A 6,562-nucleotide genomic window follows, 5' to 3' on the forward strand; every position below is an offset into this window, starting at 1 on the left:
CATTCTGTCTTTAATGTGCAAATAGTTGTTGTACAAAGTCATTATATCATACTTGTGGGCTTCCTAGATGTGCTCAGAATGTATGAAAAAGAAGTTTGTGTACTAAAGTTGTGTCACATTTGATAATAGAAGCACTCTGTGTTTGCAAGATACTACTTCTTACTAACATGTAATGTACTGAAATGCTCGCATCTGGTAAGGACTTTTGAAGTTTATTTTATCGTGCATGAAATGAGGTATCTGAGAGATAAAAGAGTAGCATTTTCCTGCTAACATATTTCATATTCTAAAATAACTATTGTTTATATTTTCTAACATAATTATTACTTTATTATTTTCTGGAACAAATAATTAAAAAAAAGCTTTCAGAACACAGTGAGTGACTTTTTGATGATGTGTGAAAAGGCACTTAAAGGTAGTTATTAACCTGTGTTGGGACACAGCATCCCTCTGAAAAGCCGATAAAAGCCATAAGCTCTCTCTTCTGCTCCAGAAAAATGCTCAGATGCACATATGCTCACCTACAATTTTTTTTGCCTACAATTTAGGCCTCTTATGTTTCACTCAAGAAAAATAGGTTAAGAAACCCTAGGCTGAAATCAGCCTGAAAAGAGTGTAGACTCAGCCAGCCAAGAGGTAGGATAAGGTGTAAGGAAGGTCAGCATATTCCAGATGGTCAGGAAGCCTGGGCTTCGGAAAAGAATGCACCGTGCTTTATGAACCTCTGTGAAATACTCCCTAACTTGAACACTCCCTAACATGATGATTTGAATTGTCTGGAATCAAAACACCTGTGCTCATTCATTCATCGACACATTCAGCTGGCCGCTCTGCTGGAGGATGGGGGCTGGGTGTGGATGGATTATTATTGTAGACGAGGTGATTCCTCTGTGTTTCTCATGTTCCAGAAATAGGAAAATACCATCCTAGAAATCACATATCATTCTAGAGATAAGGAAAGTGAATCCAACTCTTTATAGAAGTTTCTGCTAATGTGGCACTGATTTTATATCCAGCAGCCATTTTTCATTTATCATAACTCTTCATTTGATGTGCAGACACATGAAGTTTTTACTGAATGGTAGAGCTGTAAAATGTAATTTAATTAGGTTACTATAATGAAAATTATTCACGTGACATATACTCCGTGCAGTAATGGTGTAAGGTGAGGGTTGAAAGCTTCCTAACAGTGCCCCAAATAGGATGAATATTTTTATGTAGAAATTTAGAGAAAAACGTGGCATCTCTTAATTTGCCTGAAATCTTTCCTGTGTGTAGGGAAGCCTCAAATTAGGATAACAGTCCTGCGGCTATAGTAGAGCTCAGGTAGGGGTGGAGGTAATTTTAATCCTTGATGCCATTCATTGAGACTCAGACTTGAGTCTGTTTCCCTAGTAACGTAGAACTGCTTCACAATAAAACACCAAGGGGAGACTTTGATCAAATCAATGTGGAAGTAATTGCGGCCTCGAGCGCACTGCAGTGAAACTGAGGAAAAGTTCTTGTGTCTCATGCGTCGGGAACCCGGAGAGAATATGCACAGTCACCTCGGAAATGAGGGGACAGCACTGTGTGCATATGGTGCCGTTGTCGGTCATTCTTGGTGATGACCCCGACGCTCATGACGATGCACATGCAGGTGTGGTGGAAAGACTGCTCTCTGAACCACGGGCCCTCTCCCTGAGCACAAGCCGGGATGATTCTTTGATTTTGCAGCTGCCACCACTATTCACAGAACATGCTGTCGTTTAAAGGGCATCCATTTAGATGGGAAGTCGGTCCCAAATCTTCACACAAAAGAGCCACCCAGTCTCTGAATATGCTGTGTCACTTCGGTCTGTCCGTGCCCACGTCTCCTAACTTCCTCCCGGCTGCAGTGTATTATTTGAGGGTATATACACAGCTTCCTCCCAGTACACTTGTCCTCATTTCTACTCTTGATTAATGCTGAAATCGTCAAGACTTATGTTTTCATGAATATCATTTCAACTCGGGGCACATAGTTTCTCTTGATGTAGCCGTTCCCTCGGGAAACCTTTCCTGAAGACCCTTCCCATGTGCTGCATGTGCAGGATGGACCGGGGAAAAGACCAGCAGCATCCCTTTGGGTGCTCCAAACTTGCTATTTGATTTTCAAGAGAACCTATGAGCAAGTTTGCTAGAATAACTCAGGAAATAAGCTGTGCTGCCTGGGACGAGATCGTATCACATGACCGTAATGACCTATGAGCATGACCATGACTTCAGGTATCATCCACCTTCTGGGTCATTTGGGAATGGACACAACATTGGTATCTGTTGCTCTTCCGGTTTTCAAGCAGTGTTTCGTTTTTCCTAAGCCACTCTACCAGAAGTAATATTATAACTTTTTCTTTATATTGACACCTTCGACTGTCTACCTCTTTTAGCTCCTGTATTTAAGTATACACTCCTTGAGGGCAAAATCTATGCTTATTCATCTCCATTTTCCTTCCTAGAGATTGCACAGGACCCTAGCGTATATATCGTGGAGGCACAATAAAATTTCTTGCTGTTCCATGAGTATGGGAGTATGTTCCTTCTTTGATCCTGCAGAGCCTCTGCCCTTGCTAATCCTTTGGTTGGAAACACTTGTCCCATGGATATCCACACGATGCACTCCCTCAACCCTTCGCCCGGTTGGAACATCATCTCATCAGACAGGCTCATCATAACCACCCTAGTTACCTTAGAAATGGCACAGCTGTCCACCACAGCCCACACCTGGCATTCTTCGTACCCTGATTTATCATTCTTCATCACATTTTTCACCATCTGGCATATTAATCGTCTTCCATCACCAAAAGCTCTGTGAAGGCACAAGCTTTGTTTCATTCGCTGTTTTATTCCCCATGCCTGGAACAGTGCCTAGGAGCTAGTGGGACACTCGATAAATGTTTGCTGAGTGAATGAATGGATGAATGTTGTAAATCCGTGCGTGTCATATACTGCCTAACAAAGCACGGAGATGTGATAGTTTATTATATGACGCTGGCGTTACGGGGGGAGTGCAGGGAGCTGCTTCTAGAAGTGTCCCTCTGAGATGATGATACAGCTCGCAGCGGCAGAAGCATTTTTGACAACCATCGACCTGATGTGACGCATTAATTACATAACTGCAGACAAAGAAAAAGAAACGAATCCACTCATTTTTGGTATAACTCTTGAGCCTTAGGTAGGTTCCAGAATTTTCCCACACGGCCTTCCCCTTCTCTACTTAGTGAGACAGTTGCTTTGGCAATTGCAGGCTGATGCCAGGCACGTCTTGTGAAGCCAGAGTACATCACTCCTATTACTAGTTTCACCCCCTTGTGGCCCAATTACGTGCCTCCCTTTTAAGCCTCCCTGCCAGCAAAGGTATGCAAATCCCATGTGACAATTACTTAGATGCTGACAACTTTTCAATGAATACATTTACCTACATGTCCAGGTCAGGGCTGGGCTACCCTCCTTGACAACCTACCCCTAAAATCCAAGCATTCACGGTGACAAATCAGCTCTGTCCTCAAACTGTCCTCTTCTTTCAATTCCCACTGACATTAAATTAGTTTGGGCCCCCCTCACGTCTTGTGTAGACAAATGCATTAATTACCTCCTCATTGGCTTTCCTGCCTCTGGTCTGGCTCGTCTGCAGTGCATTCTCCTAACAACACAAAAATGTAAATCTATATCAGCGTCTCTGAAGATAAATCTTCAGAGCTAAGTCAAATTCTTGAGCCTGGCATGAGGCAACACGCATGAATAGACACCTGCTCATTTTCCAGCCTCCCAACTACCCCAGATCCCTTTGAGTTCCAGTCATTTTGAGTTACCTAGAAAACCCCTGAAGCAGTTACATTCTGTGTTGACCCTGGACTTTGTGCATGTTATTCCCTACCCTTTGTAAAAGTCCTGTCCCACTTTTACTAGAGTTTATTCCCATTTCTGATTTCACATTGAAGACTGCCTTATCCAGAGATTTCCTAACCCCCTGAGACTGAATTAGGGATCTTTTACCCTGCACATTTTTCATAGTGTGCTCATCCCTAAGCGCTAAGGGCTGAGAACACGCAGTGCTGAAATGCTTTTCTTTTAAAAATAAATTTTTTAGGGATGCCTGGGTGGCTCAGTCAGTTAAGTGTCTGGCTTTGGCTCAGATCATGGTCTCACAATTCGTGAGTTCGAGCCCCACGTCGGGCTCTGTGCCACAGCTCAGAGCCTGGAGCCTGCTTTGGATTCCATGTCTCCTCCTCTCTCTGCCCCTTTCTCGCTCTCTCTCTCAAAAATAAATAAACACCAAAAAAAATTAAAAGTAAATTTTTAATGTTTTATTTACTTTTGAAAGAGATGGAGAGAGAGCAGGTGAGGGGCAGAGACAGGGAGACACAGAATCTGAAGGAGGCTCCAGGCTCCGAGCTGTCAGCACAGAGCCCAGCGCGGGATTTGAACACACAAACCATGAGATCGTGACCTGAGCTGAAGTTGGATACTTAACTGACTCAGCCACCCAGATGCCCCTGAAATGCTTTTCTTACTTTCCTCTTTACCCACTGGACTGCAGATATACCTTCTGAGCTTGACACAGTGCTAGGCACACAGTAAATGTTCAGCATTATGTGTTCAATGAGTTAGTTCTTAATCACAATGAAAGGGTGTTTATATGCATGGAGATAGTGCGGGATAAGTGTCCATATTTTATCTGCTTAGAAGTCACTTTTGGAAGTTCACAGATCCTTCAAGACAATTAGAGGCTTTACAATATGTACCTGTGTGATTTTAAAGTAAAGCGTTGATCTCAAGGCAGTATGTATCCATTCCATGTCCATCAAGAATTCCATTCCATTATTAAAGACAGTGTGTGTGTTCGTATGAATAGGAAATGAAGTTTATTTAAGGTATTGGCTGGTACTTCCAGCAGGTGTGAGCAAACAATTTTTAACCTCCTTGAATGCAATTAAATAGTGTGGGGAAATCATTGATTAAGATTGCACCTTCTCTTAACCTCTTCCCCCTGAAAAGTGTTAATTGTTGGATGTGTGACAGCACCTGAAAATGAACAAATTAATAAGCATACTACACATTCTGACCTGATACTATGGAACTTAAAGATGACTTCCCCTAAAATTGGGGTATGACTTAAAACTATAAACTCTTGGGGCACCTGGTGGCTCAGTTGGTTAAGTACCTGACTTTGGCTCAGGTCATGATCTCATGGTTCATGAGATCAAGCCCCACGTCAGGCTTTCTGCTGTCAGCCCAGAGCCTTCTTGAGATTCTCTCTCTCCTTCTCTCTCTGCCCCTCCCCACTTGTATGTGTGCGTGCTCTTTCTCTCTCTGTCAATAAATAAATAAATAAATAAATACACACATAAACAAAATTTAAAAAACTACACATTTTCTTATTTATATTTTTGCTGAAAAGTAAATATTTGAGCACAGATATATATTAATTTTTACATAGCCACTTAACATTCTTATGTGAATACTCTTTCTACTCATTGGAGAAAAGTTAACTTATCATTACACCTTCAAAGATAAACTACAAGTTCCAATTAATTAAATAGAAAATAAATGGAAAATAGAATTGAATATCCAAATACTGAGATGAATCTGGAGCACTCCAAGAAAATACAAAGATAAATGGATAAATATAATTGTAAGATAATTTTATTTTAGTTATTTTTTAGAATATGTTTTTAATGTTTATTTATGTTTGAGAGAGACAGAGAGAGAGACAGTGCTTGAGTGAGGAAGGGGCAGAGAGAGAGGGAGACACAGAATCTGAAGCAGGCTCCAGGCTCCGAGCTGTCAGCACAGAGCCCCACATGGGGCTTGAATCCATGAGCCGGGAGATCATGACCTGAGCCAAAGTCACTCAACCGACTGAGTCCCCCAGGAGCCCCAGATAATTTTAAATGCATGTGTATATATACTTACAAAACCAAATGAAAATAATAGTGATCATAAAGATAATAGGAAAAGCAAAGAATGAGGAAAATGTAAAACTAATGGCTGGTGGAAAGGGAATGGAAAAAAACTCATACATAAAATAGTTTTTAGGTATTAACAAATCGCAGTACTAAGAATACATAACACATATAGTGTTTTCTAACAGTGAGAGATAATTGACATACAGCCTTGTGTATTGTAGGGTGTGACCCATGTTGGTTTGATACACTCCTATATTGCAGTATTATTACCACCATAGCACTCACTACGACCTCTGTCATGTCTCATCATTACCATTTCCTTTTTATGATGGGAACAACTACTTAAAGTCTCTTAGCAGCTTTGAAATGTACAATAATAAATTGTTTATAATCCCCATTCTCTGCCTTGTGTCTCTAGGAATTACGTATCTACTGGTTGCAAGTTTATATCCTTAAACAACACTCCCCCAATTTTTCCACCCTCAACTCCCTTGTAACCACCATTCTATTTTCTGTTTTTATGAGTTTGTATGTTTGTTTACTTGTTTAGATTGCATATATATATGTGATATCATACAGTATTTGTCTTTCTCTGACTAGTCTCGTTCAGCATAATCCTTTTTAAGTCTGTCCAT

This window comes from Panthera leo, chromosome D1 (genome assembly GCF_018350215.1).
Source record: "Panthera leo isolate Ple1 chromosome D1, P.leo_Ple1_pat1.1, whole genome shotgun sequence".
In the NCBI taxonomy this organism is placed as follows: domain Eukaryota; kingdom Metazoa; phylum Chordata; class Mammalia; order Carnivora; family Felidae; genus Panthera; species Panthera leo.